Below are 22,668 nucleotides of genomic sequence, written 5' to 3'. Positions count from 1 at the left end.
CTTTCAAAGCATCGCTTTACTAGTGTGCTATCCGTACAGCATGTCACCTTATCCTTTCAAAGCATCACTTTGCTAGTGTGTTATCTGTACAGCATGGCGCCTTATCCTTTCATAGCATTGCTTTGCTAGTGTGCTATCCGTACAGCATGTCGCCTTATCCTTTCATAGAATCGCTTTGTTAGTTAGTGTGCTATCCATACAGCATGTCGCCTTATCCTTTCATAGCATCGCTTTCTTAGTGTGCTATCCATGCAGCATGTCGCCATATCCTTTCATAGCATCGCTTTGCTAGTGTGCTATCCGTACAGCATGTCGCCTTATCCTTTCATAGCATCACTTTGCTAGTGTGTTATCTGTACAGCATGGCGCCTTATCCTTTCATAGCATTGCTTTGCTAGTGGGCTATCCGTACAGCATGTCACCTTATCCTTTCATAGAATCGCTTTGTTAGTTAGTGTGCTATCCATACAGCATGTCGCCTTATCCTTTCATAGCATCGCTTTGCTAGTGTGCTATCCGTACAGCATGTCGCCTTATCCTTTCATAGCATCCCTTTGTTAGTGTTCTATCCGTACAGCATGTCGCCTTATCCTTTCATAGCATCACTTTGTTAGTGTGCTATCCATGCAGCATGTCGTTTATCCTTTCATAGCATCACTTTGCTAGTGTGCTATCCGTACAGCATGTCACCTTATCCTTTAATGGCACTGCTTTGCTAGTGTGCTATCTGTACAGCATCTCACCTTATCCTTTCATGCCATCACTTTGTTAGTGTGCTATCCATAGAGCATGTCGCCTTATCCTTTCCTAGCATCACTTTGTTAGTGTCCTATCTGTACAGCATGTTGCCTTATCCTTTCATAGCATCACTTTGTTAGTGTCCTATCTGTACAGCATGTCGCCTTATCCTTTCATAGCATCACTTTGTTAGTGTGCTATCCATGCAGCATGTCGTTTATCCTTTCATAGCATCACTTTGCTAGTGTGCTATCCGTACAGCATGTCACCTTATCCTTTGATGGCACTGCTTTGCTAGTGTGCTATCTGTACAGCATGTCACCTTATCCTTTCATGCCATCACTTTGTTAGTGTGCTATCCATAGAGCATGTCGCCTTATCCTTTCCAAGCATCACTTTGTTAGTGTCCTATCTGTACAGCATGTTGCCTTATCCTTTCATAGCATCACTTTGTTAGTGTCCTATCTGTACAGCATGTCGCCTTATCCTTTCATAGCATCACTTTGTTAGTGTGCTATCCGTGCACTATGTCGCCTTATCCTTTCATAGAATCACTTTGTTAGTGTGCTATCCGTGCAGCATGTCACCTTATCCTTTCATAGCATCACTTTGTTAGTGTGCTATCCATGCAGCATGTCGTTTATCCTTTCACAGCATCACTTTGTTAGTGTGATATCCATGCAGCATGTCGCCTTATCCCTTTATAGCATCGCTTTGCTAGTGTGCTATCCGTTCAGCATGTCGCCTTATCCTTTCATAGCATCACTTTGCTAGTGTGCTTTCCGTACAGCATGTCGCCTTATCCCTTCATAGCATCACTTTGGTAGTGTGCTCTCCGTACAGCATGTCGCCTTATCCTTTCATAGCATCACTTTGTTAGAGTGCTATCCATGTAGCATGTCGTTTATTCTTTCATAGCATCACTTTGCTAGTGTGCTATTCGTACAGCATGTCACCTTATCCTTTCATAGCACTGCTTTTCTAGTGTGCTATCTGTACAGCATGTCACCTTATCCTTTCATAGCATCGCTTTGCTAGTGTGCTATCCGTACAGCATGACGCCTTATCCTTTCATAGCGTTGCTTTGCTAGTGTGCTATCCATACAGCATGTCGCATTATCCTTTCATAGTATCACTTTGTTAGTGTGCTATCCATGCAGCATGTCGTCTTATCCTTTAATAGCATTGCTTTGCTAGCCTGCTAGCCTTACAGCATGTCGTTTTATCCTTTGATAGCACCGCTTTGCTAGTGTGCTATCCATGCAACATGTCACCTTATCCTTTCATAGCATCGCTTTGCTAGTGTGCTATCCGTACAGCATGCCACTTTATCCTTTCATAGCACCGCTTTGCTAGTGGGCTATCTGTACAGCATGTCACTTACCCTTTCATAGCATCGCTTTGCTAGTTTGCTATCTGTACAGTATGTTGACTTATCCATTCATAGCAACGCTTTGCTAGTGTGCTCTCCATACAGCATGTCGCCTTATCCTTTCATAGCAGTGCTTGTCTAGTGTGCTATCTGTACTACATGTCGCCTTATCCTTTCATAGCACTGTTTTGCTAGTGTGCTATCCATACAGCATGTCACCTTATCCTTTCATAGCACTGCTTTTCTAGTGTGCTATCTGTACTACATGTCGCCTTATCCTTTCATAGCACTGTTTTGCTAGTGTGCTATCTGTACAGCATGTTGCCTTATGCCTTCATAGCATCACCTTGCTAGTGTGCTATCCGTACATCATGTCGCCTTATCCTTTCATGGCGTTGCTTTGCTAGTGTGCTATCTGTACAGAATGTAGCCTTATATTTTCATAGCATCCCCTTGCTAGTTTTCTATCCGTACAGCATGTCACCTTATCCTTTCGTAGCATCGCTTTGCTAGTGTGCTATCCGTACAGGATGTCACCTTATCCTTTCATAGCGTTGCTTTGCTAGTGTGCTATCCATACAGCATGTCACCTTACCCTTTAATAGCATTGCTTTGCTAGCCTGCTAGCCTTACAGCATGTTGCCTTATCCTTCCATAGTGTTGCTTTGCTAGTGTGCTATCCATACAGCATGTCGCCATATCCTTTCATAGCATCACTTTGTTAGTGTGCTATCCGTACAGCATGTCGCCGTATCCTTTCATAGCATCACTTTGTTAGTGTGCTATCCGCACAGCATGTCGCCTTATCCTTTCATAGCATCACTTTGCTAGTGTGCTATCCATACAGCATGTCGCCTTATCCTTGCATAGCACTGCTTTGCTAGTGTGCTATCCATACCATATGTCGACTTATCCTTTCATAGCATCACTTTGTTAGTGTGCTATCCATACAGCATGTCGCCTTATCCTTTCATAGCATCGCTTTGCTAGTGTGCTATCTATACAGCATGCTGCCTTATCCTTTCAGAGTGTTTCTTTGCTAGTGTGCCATCCTTACTGCATGTCGCCTTATCCTTTCATAGCACCGCTTTGCTAGTGTGCTATCCATACAGCATGTCACCTTACCCTTTAATAGCATTGCTTTGCTAGCCTGCTAGCCTTACAGCATGTTGCCTTATCCTTCCATAGTGTTGCTTTGCTAGTGTGCTATCCATACAGCATGTCGCCATATCCTTTCATAGCATCACTTTGTTAGTGTGCTATCCGTACAGCATGTCGCCGTATCCTTTCATAGCATCACTTTGTTAGTGTGCTATCCATACAGCAGGTCGCCTTATCCTTTCATAGCATCGCTTTGCTAGTGTGCTATCCATACAGCATGTCGCCTTATCCTTTCATAGCATCGCTTTGCTAGTGTGCTATCTATACAGCATGCTGCCTTATCCTTTCAGAGTGTTTCTTTGCTAGTGTGCCATCCTTACTGCATGTCGCCTTATCCTTTCATAGCACCGCTTTGCTAGTGTGCTATCCATACAGCATGTCGCCTTATCCTTTCATAGCACTGCTTTGCTAGTGTGCTATCCTTACAGCATGTCGCCTTATCCTTTCATAGCATTGCTTTGCTAGTGTGCTATCCGTACAGAATGTCGCCTTATCCTTTCGTAGCATCCCTTTGCTAGTGTGCTATCCATGCAGCATTTCGCCTTATCCTTTCATAGCATTGCTTTGCTAGTGTGCTATCCATGCAGCATGTCGCCTTATCCTTTCATAGCATCGCTTTGCTAGTGTGCTATCCGTACAGCATATCACCTTATCGTTTCATAGCATTGCTTTGCTAGTGTGTTATCCATGCAGCATGTCGCCTTATCCTTCCATAGCATCGCTTTGCTAGTCTGCTATCCTTACAGCATGTCGCCTTATGGGTCATATGGCCTGTATGGGTGTTTGTATTTGTATGTCTGCAGTGTATGTTGAGATGCGGGGGTGGGGGTGTGTCGGGTCTGTATGGGTGTTTGTATTTGTATGTCTGTGCAGTGTATGTTGAGATGGGGGGGCATAGCTCTCAACCATTTATGTCGCAAAGGCGGGTGAAAACACACAATTTTATTTTTGGCGGGTGAGAGGCCCATTGAAATGAATGGGCGCGCAGGAGGCTTGGCGGGTGAGTCAGCTGTTTACAAGGCGGGTGACACCCGCCAAAAGCGTGTGAGTTGAGAGCTATGGGGGGTGTGTCGGGTCTGTATGGGTGTTTGTATTTGTATGTCTGTGCAGTGAATGTTGCTATGGGGGTTGTGGAGTGTGTGTCGGGTCTGTATGGGTGTTTGTATTTATATGTCTGTGCAGTGAATGTTGCTATGGGGGGTGTTCAGTGTGTGTCGGGTCTGTATGGGTGTTTGTATTTATATGTCTGCAGTGTATGTTGAGATGCGGGGGTGGTGGGGGTGTGGGTTCTGTATGGGTGTTTGTATTTGTATGTCTGTGCAGTGTATGTTGAGATGGGGGCATAGCTCTCAACCATTTATGTCGCAAAGGCGGGTGAAAACACACAATTTTATTTTTGGCGGGTGAGAGGCCCATTGAAATGAATGGGCGCGCAGGAGGCTTGGTGGGTGAGTCAGCTGTTTACAAGGCGGGTGACACCTGCCAAAAGCGTGTGAGTTGAGAGCTATGGGGGGTGTGTCGGGTCTGTATGGGTGTTTGTATTTGTATGTCTGTGCAGTGAATGTTGCTATGGGGGGTGTGGAGTGTGTGTCGGGTCTGTATGGGTGTTTGTATTTACATGTCTGTGCAGTGAATGATGCTATGGGGGCAGTGGAGTGTGTGTCGGGTCTGTATGGGGGTTTGTATTTATATGTCTGCAGTGTATGTTGAGATGTGGGGGCGGGGGGGTGTGGGGTCTGTATGGGTGTTTGTATTTATATGTCTGCAGTGTATGTTGAGATGCGGGGGTGTGGGGTCTGTATGGGTGTTTATATTTATATGTCTGTGCAGTGAATGTTGCTATGGGGGGTGTGGAGTGTGTGTCGGGTCTGTATGGGTGTTTGTATTTATATGTCTGCAGTGTATGTTGAGATGCGGGAGTGGGGGGGTGTGGGGTCTGTATGGGTGTTTGTATATGTATGTCTGTGCAGTGTATGTTGAGATGGGGGGCATAGCTCTCAACCATTTATGTCGCAAAGGCGGGTGAAAACACACAATTTTATTTTTGGTGGGTGAGAGGCCCATTGAAATGAATGGGCGCGCAGGAGGCTTGGCGGGTGAGTCAGCTGTTTACAAGGCGGGTGACACCCGCCAAAAGCGTGTGAGTTGAAAGCTATGGGGGGGGTGTCGGGTCTGTATGGGTGTTTGTATTTGTATGTCTGTGCAGTGTATGTTGAGATGGGGGGTGGGGTGTGTGTCGGGTTTGTATGGGTGTTTGTATTTATATGTCTGCAGTGTATGTTGAGATGCGGGGGTGGGGGGTGTCTGGTCTGTATTGGTGTTTGTATTTGTATGTCTGTGCAGTGAATGTTGCTATGGGGGGTGTCGCACCTGAGGAAGCCAAAGGCCCCGCCACACAGCCCCACCAGGGGTCCAGCAATCGTCGCTCCCCAGCGCCCTATGCTGGGAAAAAAAAATCCAAAATTTAACTGAGTGACATGGCTATGGGGGAGGAGTTATAGGGATAAAACGAAATAAAAGAAGGTCCTGTGTCGGAGGCAGGATCCTCATGAGGTAAGTACTGTGGTGAGGAAGAGTAGGACTAGGAGTAATGAAGATTACCAGTAAGTAATCTGAGTATTTCTGTCTATACTGGGGCTATTCCGGACCATGCCGCTCGTCCTTTCCTGTGCATGCTGTATTGATTGGTATAACAGCGCTCTGCGTGTTTATCGCCTCTGTGTAAGACATGAATCCTGACATACTTTTACTGTGCATGCTCCAGTGATTCCTATTTCTGTCTATGCTGGTTGTTCTTCTGGAGCATTCGTCTTCTCCTTTCCTGTGCATGCTCTACTGATTAGTGTCTCGGAGCTCTCTGTTTTACTCGGTTCTGACATGTTCTTTGAATATTTGATGTACTTTCTCAGTTCACCGATTTGTTGTACATCATTGTGTTCTTATTTGAAATTAATAAAAAAGTATTAAAAAAAAAAACATTAATTCTGACCATCCTTTTACTGCGCATGCTCTGGTGATTGTGTTCCTGTTTACGCTGGTGCTATCCCTGAGAATGCCTCCCGTCCTTTTCCTGCGCATGCTCTGGTGATTGTAATCCTGTCTTCGCTTGTGCTATCCCTGAGAATGCCTCTCGTCCTTTACTGCGCATGCTCTGGTGAATGTGTTCCTGTCTACGCTGGTGCTATCCCTGAGAATGCCTCCCGTCCTTTACTGCGCATGCTCTGGTGATTGTATTCCTGTCTACGCTTGTGCTATCCCTGAGAATGCCTCTCGTCCTTTACTGCGCATGCTGTAATTCCTGTCTAGGCTAGTACTATCCCTGAGAATGCCTCCCGTCCTTTACTGCGCATGCTCTGGTGATTGTATTCCTGTTTACGCTGGTGCTATCCCTGAGAATGCCTCTCGTCCTTTACTGCGCATGCTGTAATTCCTGTCTAGGCTAGTACTATCCCTGAGAATGCCTCTCGTCCTTTACTGCGCATGCTCTGGTGAATGTGTTCCTGTCTACGCTGGTGCTATCCCTGAGAATGCCTCCCGTCCTTTACTGCGCATGCTCTGGTGATTGTATTCCTGTCTATGCTTGTGCTATCCCTGAGAATGCCTCTCGTCCTTTACTGCGCATGCTGTAATTCCTGTCTAGGCTAGTACTATCCCTGAGAATGCCTCCCGTCCTTTACTGCGCATGCTCTGGTGATTTGTATTCCTGTCTATGTCTGTGCAATCCCTGAGAATGCCTCTCGTCCTTTACTGCGCATGCTGTAATTCCTGTCTAGGCTAGTGCTATCCCTGAGAATGCCTCCCGTCCTTTACTGTGCATGCTCTGGTGATTGTATTCCTGTCTACGCTTATGCTATCCCTGAGAATGCCTCTTGTCCTTTACTGCGCATGCTGTAATTCCTGTCTAGGCTAGTACTATCCCTGAGAATGCCTCCCGTCCTTTACTGCGCATGCTCTGGTGATTGTATTCCTGTTTACGCTGGTGCTATCCCTGAGAATGCCTCCCGTCCTTTACTGTGCATGCTCTGGTGATTGTATTCCTGTCTACGCTTGTGCTATCCCTGAGAATGCCTCTCGTCCTTTACTGCGCATGCTCTGGTGAATGTGTTCATGTCTATGCTGGTGCTATCCCTGAGAATGCCTCCCGTCCTTTACTGCGCATGCTCTGGTGATTGTATTCCTGTCTACGCTTGTGCTATCCCTGAGAATGCCTCTCGTCCTTTACTGCCCATGCTGTAATTCCTGTCTAGGCTAGTACTATCCCTGAGAATGCCTCTCGTCCTTTACTGCGCATGCTCTGGTGAATGTGTTCCTGTCTACGCTGGTGCTATCCCTGAGAATGCCTCCCGTCCTTTACTGCGCATGCTCTGGTGATTGTATTCCTGTCTATGCTTGTGCTATCCCTGAGAATGCCTCTCGTCCTTTACTGCGCATGCTGTAATTCCTGTCTAGGCTAGTACTATCCCTGAGAATGCCTCCCGTCCTTTACTGCGCATGCTCTGGTGATTTGTATTCCTGTCTACGTTTGTGCTATCCCTGAGAATGCCTCTCGTCCTTTACTGCGCATGCTGTAATTCCTGTCTAGGCTAGTGCTATCCCTGAGAATGCCTCTGTCCTTTACTGCGCATGCTCTGGTGATTGTATTCCTGTCTACGCTTGTGCTATCCCTGAGAATGCCTCTCGTCCTTTACTGCGCATGCTGTAATTCCTGTCTAGGCTAGTACTATCCCTGAGAATGCCTCCCGTCCTTTACTGCGCATGCTCTGGTGATTGTATTCCTGTCTATGCTTGTGCTATCCCTGAGAATGCCTCTCGTCCTTTACTGCGCATGCTGTCATTCCTGTCTAGGCTAGTACTATCCCTGAGAATGCCTCCCGTCCTTTACTGCGCATGCTCTGGTGATTTGTATTCCTGTCTACGTTTGTGCTATCCCTGAGAATGCCTCTCGTCCTTTACTGCGCATGCTGTAATTCCTGTCTAGGCTAGTGCTATCCCTGAGAATGCCTCCCGTCCTTTACTGCGCATGCTCTGGTGATTGTATTCCTGTCTACGCTTGTGCTATCCCTGAGAATGCCTCTCGTCCTTTACTGCGCATGCTGTAATTCCTGTCTAGGCTAGTACTATCCCTGAGAATACCTCCCGTCCTTTACTGCGCATGCTCTGGTGATTGTATTCCTGTCTACGCTTGTGCTATCCCTGAGAATGCCTCTCGTCCTTTACTGCGCATGCTGTAATTCCTGTCTAGGCTAGTACTATCCCTGAGAATGCCTCTCGTCCTTTACTGCGCATGCTCTGGTGAATGTGTTCCTGTCTACGCTGGTGCTATCCCTGAGAATGCCTCCCGTCCTTTACTGCGCATGCTCTGGTGATTGTATTCCTGTCTATGCTTGTGCTATCCCTGAGAATGCCTCTCGTCCTTTACTGCGCATGCTGTAATTCCTGTCTAGGCTAGTACTATCCCTGAGAATGCCTCCCGTCCTTTACTGCGCATGCTCTGGTGATTTGTATTCCTGTCTACGTTTGTGCTATCCCTGAGAATGCCTCTCGTCCTTTACTGCGCATGCTGTAATTCCTGTCTAGGCTAGTGCTATCCCTGAGAATGTCTCCCGTCCTTTACTGCGCATGCTCTGGTGATTGTATTCCTGTCTACGCTTGTGCTATCCCTGAGAATGCCTCTCGTCCTTTACTGCGCATGCTGTAATTCCTGTCTAGGCTAGTACTATCCCTGAGAATGCCTCCCGTCCTTTACTGCGCATGCTCTGGTGATTGTATTCCTGTCTATGCTTGTGCTATCCCTGAGAATGCCTCTCGTCCTTTACTGCGCATGCTGTCATTCCTGTCTAGGCTAGTACTATCCCTGAGAATGCCTCCCGTCCTTTACTGCGCATGCTCTGGTGATTTGTATTCCTGTCTACGTTTGTGCTATCCCTGAGAATGCCTCTCGTCCTTTACTGCGCATGCTGTAATTCCTGTCTAGGCTAGTACTATCCCTGAGAATGCCTCCCGTCCTTTACTGCGCATGCTCTGGTGATTGTATTCCTGTCTACGCTTGTGCTATCCCTGAGAATGCCTCTCGTCCTTTACTGCGCATGCTGTAATTCCTGTCTAGGCTAGTACTATCCCTGAGAATGCCTCCCGTCCTTTACTGCGCATGCTCTGGTGATTGTATTCCTGTCTAGGCTTGTGCTATCCCTGAGAATGCCTCTCGTCCTTTACTGCGCATGCTGTCATTCCTGTCTAGGCTAGTACTATCCCTGAGAATGCCTCCCGTCCTTTACTGCGCATGCTCTGGTGAATGTGTTCCTGTCTACGCTTGTGCTATCCCTGAGAATGCCTCTTGCCCTTCATTGCGCATGCTCCACTGATAAGAGTCTCGGCGTGCTGCATATTGATCGCTTCTGTGCAGGACGCCATCATAGACCATTGCAGTTTGTTAAAGGGGGGAGGCCCTCACACTGCCCGGTGCCCACGGTGAACTCTTGGCCTTTTCGCTACTCATTGCCAATGTGGTGTCGTTCCTGGTGGTTTCAGAGGACCTGCATAACAATGGGAACATAGAAAGTGCCACAAGGAAAGAGACGTGCATCACCACAGCCGGACACTGATTGCATCACTGGTTTAGCAGTTGCAGACGTCTTGAGGCATAGCTCTCAACTCACCCGCTTTTGGCGGGTGTCACCCGCCTTGCAAAGGGCTGACTCACCCGCCAGGCCTCCTGCACGCCCATTCATTCCAATGGGCGTCTCACCCGCCAGAAACAAAATCGGGTGATTTCACCCGCCTTTGCAAGACAAATGGTTGAGAGCTATGCTTGAGGATTTTATATTGCCTGCCAGGTGGGTGCAAATAAAGAAGTAAAGCAGCGAGAATGTGACCCGCGGAAGCGGTGTGGCCTTGCGTCCATGTGGTCGAGCCATTCCGGGATGCAGATCTCTGGGTTTTGCATTTCGAAATGAAGACAGCTGACACCACCCTCCCGGTGTAAGCATTGCGCATGCGCAGGCGTGTGACGCGCACTCACTCGCATTGTCTGAGAAGCAGTGTCTTACCTTTGCGCGTGCGCAGTTTGTTGTGTCAACCGAGTCTCAGGTGTACGCGTGCGCAGTTTGTTGCGTGCCCACGCGCGCTCGTTCTACCGGGTATTTTCTGATAAGCTCTATTTTAGCTCTGCGCGTGCGCAGTTTGTTGTGTGCCACGCACTCGCTCCAATCCGCATTGTTTGATAAGCCATATCTCAGCTCTTCGCAGTTAGTTTTGTGTCACACGCGCATTGTCTGATGAGAAGTATCTCAGCTCTGTGCATGTCTGTTCTTTGGGTTTGCGACCTGGGCGTGCAATCTGCAGTCACTCTCCGAGGTCGCAAGCGGTGGGTGCTCCAGGTGCTGCCTCTTAAGTACGTTACGCAGTGCACGTGCAGCCCGGGCGGGGCCCCATTGTCTCGCGCTGAGTGGAGGCAAAGGGCGCCTGCGAGTGCTGATCTGATCCCTGTTGATCTCAGGGCGCGGACAGAAGCAGGTAAGAACACCTGTCGACCTATGAAAATCAAAAACCATGAATACTTGGATAGTGGAGCAAAATATTATTCGCTACCAGCGAACTGGCTTTAGATCAGGACTAAATGATCTCATCTCTGACACCCTAAGGTTCCAAAAAAGTATCTCTACCTATGCTTCATTGAGTGAAGCATTTATTGCGTGTATAGGGGAAAACCTTGGGTGAAGTTGCAGCACCGCCGGACAAATGCCCCATTTCTGCATTTCATCAGAGCAATGTATTCTGCAATTTCTGTTACAATTTGTGTTGATGGAAGTGAACTGTCACTCCCCCTGTCCACACAAATGGAGGGCTGTGTTATCGCCCCTGTATTTTATAATGTGTACGTTGCAGACATGAATACTAGTCCTTGTCCTTGGTTAATTTCCTCCTAAGGTAGGTGAAGTGGGAATAAGGTTGTTATCCTATGCGGATGACCCGTTGTCTTGGATAAGACCCCTATTGGCCTACAAAGATTATTGGACACTGTGTATATGCCTCTAACAATTATCTTATTATTAACACCCAAAAGACTAGAGTCATGATGGTAGGTGTGCAATCCAGGAAAAAAAAGAACATTTATGTAAGATAAATAAATGTCTGGAACTTGTGGATAACTACCCATATTTGGGCATGCCTGTCGTTAGCCATCCGGCTCTGTAAATGTATGATAAAATATCCGGTAGGATGGTTAACCATTGGCATGTTATCAGAAGATATCTCGCAGCAAGGCGTGGTTATTCCATTGAGGGCTTTATTGAAATATATACATATAGTATTATTCCTGGAGTACTGTATGCAGTGGAGGTTCTAAATGACATGTGCAATGGCTCGATAAACTTGTATGGCAATTCTGGAAACCAGTTCTTAAACCCGCCAGAGCTGCCCCGATAGAAGCAATTAGTTGTGAACTAGAAATTGTTTCACTGTCCTCATTGAGGAAAGCACGCTGTGTCAAACTTTATAACAATATTATGCGTCCATCTCAATCGGTGAGCCTTTTTGGCATTATAGCAAATGCTATTTGCGCTGGTCACATGAATAACCGTCTGAGCACTTTGTAGAAGACCAAATTCCTTTTTATTCAATATTAACTTAAACAATATTGATTTTAATAATGAGGTCTTTCGTTTTAATAATATAATGAAAAGGAAAGCTACCGATTGGGATATGATCTATTGCCTGTAGTACTTGAATACCAAAAAAATATATGCCTCCTATATTAAAGAAGGATTTGGGAATGGTGAGCCATGGGATTATCTGTTAAAACATGGACAAGCTTATTTTAAGAGATTTATGATGTTCTTACGTTTTAATATTCTTCCTTGTAAAGAGTACACTGAGGGTTGGAGATCAGTTCCGTATGAACTGAAGACATGTCGATACTGTGGTGTCGAGGCTAGAAACTGAGACATCTACTCAGTGGGTGCAATAAACCTGGTGGGCTATATATCCAGGGATATTCTCACCTGATATGCAATTTGGAAATGGGAACTACGGATCAATTCTGAGCTATTATTTATGCTGCACACTCTCAAGTGTATATAGGGGCAGCATATTACATTTGGAAGAATATTTTATGTCATTCTATGTAATTCCTTTTATTTTATTTTGACATTTGTTAAATGGGCAGTCTCGTACAGCTCATACACAGTTTCAGGATAACCCAGGGGCATCTGGGAGCTGGTTACATAAAAAGCTTAGTTGCAGAAGGTTACAATCAGGAAATACAATTAATGTTTTATGCAACCTATGTAATGTTTTTATATGCTGTGTATCATTGATATGGATTTAATAATTGTGTGTGTGTGTGTGTGTGATCTCATAGTCACTGGTTTGAATCCCTGAAGGTCCACCCAGCATTTCATCCATCCAAGATTGACAGAATGAGCCGCTAAGTTGTGTAACAATGAACATCTGTTGCCTTCTGCTTATAACAACAAAATACACCAGTGTGTGTGGGGGAGCGGGGTGCACTCTAGAAATAAACATATTGGGCCTCATTATGACCCAGGCGCTAAGTGTTTAACGGCGCCGTAAAAGGCTGCGGCGCCGTTAAACACTTTGCGCCTAATTATGAGGTCCCATTGCGGGACCCGACCTTAACCGCAAAGGGACCTTGATGGCAATAACGGTACCGCAATTTGCGGTATCGTTATTGCCGCCTTCCCCATTCCCATTGAGCCCTATGGGGCAAAAATGGGAATGGGGAATTACCGCCCCACCAACCTCGGAATGGGGTGTTAATTCGCCATTCCGCCATGGCGGACTCCGGCATGCGGAGTCCTAATGAGGCCCATTATGTTATGTTAATCCTTTCCTCTGTGCCGTCCTATTAAACTCAATTGTCAATTCGCTACACCTAAGGCCTCATTACGAGGTTAGCGGAATGGGTTTACCGGCAACGGTAATGGTGCTGGTAAACCCATTCCGCCCTATTACGAGGTTCCCTTGCGTTACCCGCTCAGAACGTCTGGTCAGACCAGACGTCCTTTTCGGGTCCCGCAAGGGGACCAAGGAGCTAATAACAGGCCCGTTATAAACAGGCCCGTTATTAGCTCCATCCCCATTCTCATTGAGCCCTATGGTGGCTCAAATGGGAATGGGGAATGGTTTTGTGAATGGGGAATTACCGGGTCCTCCAAGTTCAGAATGACCAGGTAATTCCTCATTCACAGAACCCGGACACGATTTTGGAGGCAGCCATGGCGCTATTAGCACCATGGCTACCTCCAAACTCGTAATGAGGCCCCTCGTGTTGGTTGTAATCTTTCCAGGTCACCTGGGGAGCAAGGGATTGATGGTAAAGCCTTAATCGGGAGGGGCTGAATTAAACAGAACACCAGATCTGCACTTTGGTGGGTGTAGTTTTGTGTCTAGGCATGAAAGAGTGAGCGTTCTGGAGGGGAAGTGAAAGCATGCGGTAGTGGATGGAAATGATGGTATAGTGTGCAGAAGTATGACAGACCCACACTCCCCTTGCCTGCCCACCCAGTAGAGGGGCCACAACCTGAGGTGATTGAAAAGGAAGCCCTCATGCTTGTGAAGGAAGGTGAGTCAAGGACAGTGACAAGCCCGCTTGCACCCGTTCATGAACGGTTAGCAAGTCAGGTGATCTGAGTATTGCAGGCTCCTGAAATCATCTGTATCCCTTATTGATTAACTTCCTGTCGCCAATTATGGGAAATAATGACCAACTGGCATTGCTAGGTGTTGGGACCCCCGATTGGCTAGCGTCCCGTGTGCATTCCTGAAGAAGACCCACTTTGAAGCACTCTCCCACACATTGCCCTGGGAGGGAAGCTCCAAGATGTGGCTCCATCAACTGGGCCTAGGTCGTCATCAAGTCCTCACAGCTCACACCCTGCAGATATTGTTGCTAACAGCAGCATGATTCAGTCATAACACATAATGAGCTCTGCATGACGTGCTATGTGAGGGATCTAAAATCCTGATATTGGACCATCCTGGCAGGACGGGTGAGGAATGGACCATATCCATTAAGTCCTCAATCACTGATGTGACGAAGCCTTTATGTGAAATATAGCATTAAGGGTTGTGGTTTTCGGCCAGAGTAACCTGCCTTTGGTGTTATGGTATCACCGGCTGAGGAGGAACGTAGATATTTTAGAAGTGAGATATTTTCTTTTCGGGAATAATCTCCCTCTCTTACACATACCTGCACTCGCATCACTGTAAAATCATGATGTCTTCAATTGCATGTGAAAGTGGGCAGCAAAGATAGATAAACCTACTCGTTCCAAGCAGGCGAAATCCAGATTATTATGGAAAATGTGTTGCTATCTTGGGAGCTTTGCTCTCTCATTGTTCCTCAGCCGCCCTGTGCTTCTCGATGCCGTTCTTTTCCTATTCTTGCACCTAAGCATTGGAACGCTCTTCCGCATTCTGTCCGTGCACCCTCTACCTAACTGATTTTTTCGTTCACAATTAAAACGCCTTCTTTCTCTTTCCTCTAATCAGCTTTGATCACTGATTTATCGTGCTTCATTTTCATTGTACCATTGCATTTCGAATGTTTGTAAAGCACTTTGGTGAAAACGCTCAATAAATTAATTACAAATACGAAATACAACTGCAATAAACAATTGTACCCTTCTTATGAAATAATTATTTATTAATGTGAGGCGTTCATATTACACTTTTCACAATTAAAAATGTATTACAAAACATATAACACAATTTATCGTAAACTAATATAAACATTAATTTCCATCGATTCTAAAAGCAGTTCATCACTAATGATGTAGCATAACTTACCGCAATATTCCTAATGGCTCCTACTTGAGCTCCTAACATAACATTTTGACCTTAACATTTGTTTTTCCATTGATGCAGGCTAATTATTAGCAAGACGATAAGTCATTCTGTTCTCTTACTAAATCATCAGCTTCCATTCACAGTGTAAAGCAATGTGCAGTGCCTTCTTCTCGGTTTTCAAGCAGTGCTGCCAGAAACTGTCGTCTCTGATACTGTCATAACGATTAACAAATCCTTCCAGGACAGACCTGTATAATGATCCGTTTTCCCTACATTCTGCCTTTACAGACCTGTATAATCCCCTTTCCCTACATCCTCCCAGGACAGACCTGTATAATGATCCCTTTTCCCTACATCCTCCCAGGATAGACCTGTATAATGATCCCTTTTACCTACATCCTCCCAGGACAGACCTGTATAATGATCCCTTTTCCCTACATCCTCCCAGGACAGACCTGTATAATGATCCCATTTCCCTACATCCTCCCAGGATAGACCTGTATAATGATCGATTTTCCCTACATCCTCCGAGGACAGACCTGTATAATGATCCCCTTTCCCTACATCCTCCCAGGACAGACCTGTATAATGATCCCTTTTCCCTACATCCTCCCAGGATAGACCTGCATAATAATCCATTTTCCCTACATCCTCCCAGGAAAGACCTGTATAATGATCCCTTTTCCCTACATCCTCCAAGGACAGACCTGTATAATGATCCCTTTTCCCTACATCCTCCCAGGACAGACCTGTATAACGATCCCTTTTCCCTACATCCTCCCAGGACAGACCTGTGTAATGATCAATTGTCCCTACATCCTCCCAGGACAGACCTGTATAATGATCCCTTTTTCCTGCATCCTCCCAGGATAGACCTGTATAATGATCCATTTTCCCTACATCCTCCCAGGACAGACCTGTATAATGATCCCTTTTCCCTACATTTTGCCAGTGCATGCCGAGCTGTTTCCCCCATAATGGATAGTTTACACAATCCACATCTTTTTTTTTTATTTCAGGCTACCTCTTTCAGGTCCTAATACTGTCAGCATTGGTAACCGGTTTCCCCCATAATATTTGTGCCAAGAAGCAGTAAGAATGTATGCAACGTGGGGTTGGGGGTGGGCAGTGGGGGGCACGTGGGTCTGGGCAATGTGATGGTTATATCAGTGCTGTGTTTGCTGTAGCACACTTAAGGAAGGATAATGAGACTCAAACTGAAAGCTTTGCATAAGGTGGTTGATGATCTGATCAAGTTTCAAGCTTCTAGAGGGGGCAAGCACAGTTGCCCTGCATGTTGTCCAATCCACCAAATGTTCATGTTTTTTCGGCACTGAGGGGAAACATGCATGGTGTTGTTGATAGACCGGTGGACCACAGAGGTCGGAGGAGGTAATCCAGGGGCTGACCCACGGTGTCCTGACGATTGGGGGTTCTGATATGGCTAGCAGAAATGACTTGAAACCATCTTGGAACTGCTTTTATTTGGTGAATGTGCCCAAGCTGCCGAGCCAGAGACCACCTAAAGATGGCCTTGTGGATAAAGTAATCCACTGGGTATGACCCAAAAGGGATGCCTTTCCATAATTGGGAGCAACATAGTGGTATGTGAACTGTTGACAGGGTTGACGGGGAGGGATATGATTAAAGTCCAACTAGGTGACCCCAGGATGGTGCAAGATGTTTTATTGATGGAGCAGAGAGCCCTACGACCGCATGATCTTGAAATCTCAATCATATTCTCACCGCCAAAATAGCAACTGGTTGAGGAGACGGGAGGGCAAGAGTTCCATTGGGTGGGACACACTGTGGTATGCCCATTGTGGTATGCCCAATCTAGAGGTTCCACCCAACTTCAACAAGGTGAGGGTGCAAGACTGACCCCACTTTGACAGGTGATCCTTGTGCCTTGCGAGCTGCTGGCATGCACCAGAAAGGGAGGGAGGGATGGATGGATGGATGGTTGGTACACTGGGGCTCAGACTGGAGGGACTCACTGGTGACGTGGGGAAGAGTGTCTCCCAGGACCGTGCAGACTGAGGGGGCAGGCACCCCATCGTTGTGTTGTCAAATGCTGATGTTTTGGTTAAACAGGATATCCTGTGTCAGAAGGATGATGTAGTTGAGTCACTCATTGGAACCATCGTACTACACGAGCATCGGGTGTGCACCACATCTTGGAATATTTCTGGTGTTAACAAATATTTGGTGGACAACAAATGGCTTGGTTTATTCACACCTTTGACGTGATTAGCTTACAAAACCTGTGGGCTGCTAAAGCCCCCACTTCCAGGGATATGCCATGTATGGGATTCCCACCAACCAGGGCCAACATGACCGCCCTAGTGGTGGGTTGCTGACATGGTAAATGTGTCCATGTGCAAGTCAATTAGAGTTACGGATTCAGGCTCTATAGACTTTCTGGAACAACGTCTTAAATCCATTGATGGGTCTAATATCCTTCTTCTATACCTATATGTTAGGTAGTTGCAGGGACTAGGTATTGATCTTCCCTGCAGTGATATATAGAGAATTGATGCCTGGAGGTCTAATTCCTTTCAAACTATCTTAATGGGGATTTTCATCTGCAATATGAGCATTTAGACAGTATGGTGGAGGTAATGGAGGAGAAGGATCGCCATTGGGTTATAAATGCTTTAAATTCATTCAAGCCCAGGATGCAGTATAGGCTGGTGGAGGAGGCTGCAATTGTGCTGATAGGGGGGTGGGAGTTAACCTCAGGGCCTGTAATGGCAATTTTCCTGGGGATATGCTGGTCATTGATACATTCGATAACGTCCACTGACGCAGTAGAATGGACTATATCTTGGCAAATGTAGAGGCGTGGCTATCTGTAGCTAATTTCTCCATACACCACAGAAGCGAGAGTGAACATCATCCGCTGGTGTTAATCTTAAGAGCCGCTCTGGGCATTGAAAGTGACTGATTCTACTGGCATGAGAGATCCGCTGGCTTTTGTGGGCCATGCCCTGTGTAATGTCAAGTGGACTAATGTTCATCTACGGCAGGTCCCGCCAATGGATTATGGGGACATTCTTCCTCTTTTACAACATTTCACCACTTTAGAGAGTACTGCACATCTAACGGGACAGAAGGTCAATGCAGACCTGGTGAGGAACCCTGACTCGTTTTTCTCTAAATCGCAAAGCTGTTCTTTTCCTTACGATTGCTCGACGCCCTTGGTATGGTGCTGACTGCAGAGTGGCAAAAAGTGCTTTCATTCTAGAACCTAGGCTCAAACGCACTGTGGGTAGCTCGATTATCCAAGAGACCAGGAAAGCCTACCATTTGCTCCTGAAAGAGAAAGACCAAGCATTGGTTGAAGATATTTGGAGCCAACTGCTGACAGCTATTAGCAGCGGTGGGGGGTTCACAGGGTTTCTCGGGAATCATGGGATTATGCCACGAGAATATCAGTAGTAATCAGCAGGGCTGTGTTCCTGAATCTGTGTGGGTCAATCATTTTTCTAAACTATACAAGAATAGATCTTTTGTCCGGGATACACAAGGTCCCCTGACCGGCACTCCATGCGTGATTGACCTCACTGATACATCCTTGTCATCTCCTGTGAGGAGGTTACAAGAGCTCTACAGAAGCAGAAATTAGGCAAGGCCCCAGGGCCCAAGGGTCCTTATTGATTTTTAAGAACCTGGCATATGGGTTCCATATTTGACTAGGCTGTTTAACTCTGTTGTACAAACTCATGTTTTTTCTGTCTCTTGGATACAGGCAGAGATTGTGCTGATTATTTTTATTTTTTTAATAGGGCTATAGGGTTCTACTGTCCCATATCTCTACTCGCCTCAGGAGGCAAAATATATGCTAAAGTAGTATTGAGCCGCCTGGAATCTTGGATTAGTGATAATAATCTTATTGGTCACCGTCGGGCAGGTTTCTGCAGTGCACTAAGCACTGTGGATCAAAGCTTGAGGTTGCGCTTAATATGTGACAAGTACGCTGTATCAAGGAACATCAATATGTATGCCATCTTTGTAGTCCTTCATACGGCTTTTGATACTGTGCCAAGGAGCCGTCTGTGGGAAGTTTTACGTAGTTTAGACATCCCATCGCATTTGCTTGCGGCCATTCACATACATTAATCAGGCAACACGGCTGTGGGGTGCTGGGGCACTGATGGGAACATAACGCAACCCACTTGTATTGAGAAGGGAGTCCACTAGGGTTGTGTGCTGGCTCCCAAGCTCTTTTGCATTTCCATTAATGGGATTATTGCTTATTTGGTGTCTGCGTGTACTGATGCCCCAAAACTGGCTGGTGATAACTTCCCAGTCTTAATGTTCGCAGATGATGCAGTCTTTCTCTCTCTTAAACCGATAGGCACCAAGAAACAATTTGAGCTCTTCAAGGATTTCTGTGGGGGAAATGGCCTAGCCATCAATGATTCAACAACTAAGAGCATGGTCTTCAGTGTGGAGGTAAAGAAGAAACCAAATCCCCCAAGGTTGGAACTGGAAGAGGGTTGCATAGATCGGGTCAACCACTATGATTATCTAGGCTTGAGGGTGGCATCGTCCTACCGTTGGGATCTGCACATGGCCAAGGAGCAGGTCTCATTGGCTACATACAGTGGGGCCCTCTCGAGGTTTTCGTGCGACTTTGGCAATGATGCTGTCCGGGTATCTATGGAAGCCTACAAAGCCCAAGCAAGGCAGGCTACTATCTACGGAGCAGAGGTGTGGGGGCATACCAACTGCTCACTACTATTGAAAATAAATATCTGAAAAACCTGCTAGGTCTCCCCTTGACTATGCCGAATATACCGGTTTGGTTGGAAACAGGGATCCAAAGTCTGGAATCTACATGCCGACTGGCCAATTTATTACTGGGTTTGCTTGTGGTCAAATTAAATTTTAGTTAAGTATAAAGAGGCATTGAAAGATGTGTGGCGCAGGCTGGTGGTGCGGCTCTGCCGTGGTTCATATATATTAAGGTAGAAATGAGAGTACCTGGCTTGAGTGAGCGTTGGCGCATTCCCTCAGCTATGACTGAGGGAATTTCACCAGCTAATGGCTACAAGATCATTTCCAAGCCATGACCTAACCGTGCGGGCAGTGGGGATGCCTTAATCTTCCCCCATGCCCATCCAGCTCTACTCTTCCTTTGAGAGCCTTGTTTGCAAGTTGGTCATCTCTCCCTTCTCCTCCTCTCTGACCATTGCCACAATCTGCAGGCCCCCCGTCCGACCATCCTGTCCTCTCTGAATGGGCTGATTTCTGCTCCTCTCTCCTCTCAACCTCCTTTAAGCTCCTTCTCTTGGACGACTTCAACATCCACTAGGACACCGCTATCACAGCATTCACTCTCTTACTTGACATCGGCACCTCGCTGTCCCTCTCCATTCTCCCTTCTGGTATAACCCACACAGCAGGACACACTCTTGACACCCTCATCCACTCTGATCTCCCCCCCGCACTGATCACACCCCTTTCCTGGTCAGGCCACTCTCTCCTCTCTACTTACCTGGGTCCCCCCGGCCCTCTGACCGTGCCTCCTCCAGCCCTGCCAATCCCGTTCACGAACATCCGTCCGATGAAAACAAGTGGCAGCTGCTGTCTTCACTTCCACCTCCATCTCCGTCTCCCCCACCCCAGACTCTACCTCTGACTCTGCTCTCAGCAACCTCCATCTGGCCATTATTAACACTCTGGACATTCTTGCCCCCAGTCATGAGGATCCGCCTAAAATCTGCCTCCAAGCGGAAAACCTGGTAGGACTCCCAACTTGCAGCCCAGAAACGCAAGTGCAGAGCTGCGGAACTGAAGTGGCAAATCTTAGGCTCACCCTCTGACAAAATGGCCTGCTGCCTGCTACATAGATAATACAGACTCTCCGCTCATGCCAAGAAAAGGGCCCACATCCAGGCACAGGCATCCAACAACACGGCTGAACTCTTTAACATCTGCATGGAACTAGCCAAGCCTTCTGCAGTCTCCTCCTTCCCTCTTCCGTCTCAGGCCCTCTGCAACACACTGGCTGCACACTTCACCACTAAAACTCTGGACATCCTGAGCACCCTTGCAGCCCTCTCCTCCAACCCTTCCCCCCCTCCTTCTTCCTCTCTCGCTCCTTCTCCCCTGTCACACCTGATGAGATCACCAGAGTTGTCCGGTCTAGGAAGGTCTAATCCAAACCGGTTTCTCCTTGCTCCTTCAGAAACATCAAGGACAACATTGGCTCTCTTGCCCGCACTCTCGCTGATTTCTGCAACCACTCTTTTGCTACTGGTACTTTCGCCTCCACCCTCAAGCACTCCCTTGTGGGCCTCCTCCTGAAAAAATATTCAACAGACCCTACCTGTCCAGCCAACTACTTCCCTATTTATGTCACCCCATTCCTCGGGCAAACTCCTGGAGAAGCTGGCCTTCCCCTAACTTACCTCACACACTGAACTTGTTGGCGGTTTCCACAACATCAATCTGGATTCCGAGCATCTAGTGGCACGGAAACTGCTCTTCAGAACACCCGTGAAGAACTGCTCGCATTTCTTGACTCTAACTCTCGAGCTGTCCTCATTCTACTCAATCTCTCCTCTGCTTTGAACACAGTCATCCACTCCATCCTCCTAAAACTGCTCCATGATACCCTGGGTATCTCTGAGCGGGCACTGGACTGGCTGATTTCCTTCATAACTGATCGTTCATCTGCGGTTATTATGGGCACCTTCTCTTCACCTATCTTTCTCCACCGGTGGTGTCCCCCAGGGCTCCAACCTCTTCCCCTCTGGCTCTTTAACACTTACCTTGCTCAGCTGGCTCTCCTCATTTCCTCCTTCCCCAACTTCCAGTGATGCGCAGATGTCGCACAACTCTTTTTTTCAAACTTCCTGCTGACCCTCTTTCATCTTCCAACATCCTCCATCCAGTCCTGGAGAACTTCCAACGATCTCTGCCTCAATGCCACTAAGACTGAGATCCTTCCTATTGGGACCCATCCTCACTCTTTCTTCCCCTCACTCTGCCATCCTCTATGGGCTCTCCCCCTTCTACTTCATCTAAAGCCAGAAACCTTGGAGTTATCCTCGACTCCTCTTTCCTTCCTCCCTCACATTCAGGACATTGCCAAGAAGTCCAACTTTCAACTCTTTCTTCTCAAAAGAATTCTCCCTTTTCTCCCTTTTCCACAGAAGCTCAGTGTTACAAGAGCTCTGGTTCTCTGTAGGCTAGACTACTGCAACAGCCTTCTCTTGAATCTACCCTCTTCCTCTCTACGACCCCTCCAGCTGATCCAGAATAGGGCAGTGAGACTTATCTTGGGCCTCAAGCCCAGGAACTGCATCCCTCCTGCCCTAAAAACTCTTCACAGACTCCTGGTTGCTGCAAGGATCGAGTTCAAATCCCTCTACGTCACCCATAAGGCTATTGGGTCTGGTGACCATGCTATCTGCAACTTGCTCTTACTAAATACTCGACCTCTACGTTCCTCGGGTACCAACTCTGTGTATCAAGCGTTACGCTAAACAGCATGCCGGAGGCCGATCTCTTTCCTCAGCTGGGTCCTGTTAGGGAGAATTTTCATTTATGTGCTAATTCCCTTTAACGTTGAAGAA

The 22,668-nt window shown here is 46.9% G+C and overlaps 1 protein-coding gene and 1 pseudogene across 1 annotated transcript in view; one reads left to right on the top strand and one right to left on the bottom strand.

Annotated features, from left to right (window-relative positions):
• The window catches only part of LOC138498499 (zinc finger protein 850-like), a 441,476-nt gene that overhangs the window by 234,882 nt on the left and 183,926 nt on the right, over nt 1–22,668 (bottom strand). The window lies entirely within an intron of this gene.
• LOC138498490 (zinc finger protein 84-like) overlaps nt 10,567–22,668 on the top strand; it is an 81,057-nt pseudogene continuing 68,955 nt past the window's right edge.

This window comes from Ambystoma mexicanum, chromosome 5q, assembly GCF_040938575.1.
Source record: "Ambystoma mexicanum isolate Mex_15411 chromosome 5q, UKY_AmexF1_1, whole genome shotgun sequence".
In the NCBI taxonomy this organism is placed as follows: domain Eukaryota; kingdom Metazoa; phylum Chordata; class Amphibia; order Caudata; family Ambystomatidae; genus Ambystoma; species Ambystoma mexicanum.
This window is presented reverse-complemented; position numbering and strand designations above follow the sequence as displayed.